The following is a 284-nucleotide window of genomic DNA, read 5'->3' as shown; positions in this document are numbered from 1 at the left end:
AGCATCAAGACCTGAAGCTTCCTCTGTGGTGCTGTCCCTAAAAACGGTGGCGGGGCCAGATTTAAAAAGGCGTTATGGTTACGAATAGTAAATGGTAAATATTATCACATGGACAGTGTAACATTTCTTGTCATTTTCAGTTTGTAGTACAAATACCAATGTTGGTAAAATGTTAACATTATAATCACAGCCCTTCTCTCTCCGTCTAACACTGCTGGTTTGTTTTACTATTTGTTTCAATGCATGTTCACATCATTAAACATGTTTTGCATCTTCATTTGTAG

This window comes from Sinocyclocheilus rhinocerous, unplaced genomic scaffold (assembly GCF_001515625.1).
Source record: "Sinocyclocheilus rhinocerous isolate Xijiao unplaced genomic scaffold, SAMN03320098_v1.1 scaffold5395, whole genome shotgun sequence".
Lineage (NCBI taxonomy): Eukaryota > Metazoa > Chordata > Actinopteri > Cypriniformes > Cyprinidae > Sinocyclocheilus > Sinocyclocheilus rhinocerous.
Note: the sequence above shows the minus strand (reverse complement) of the source record.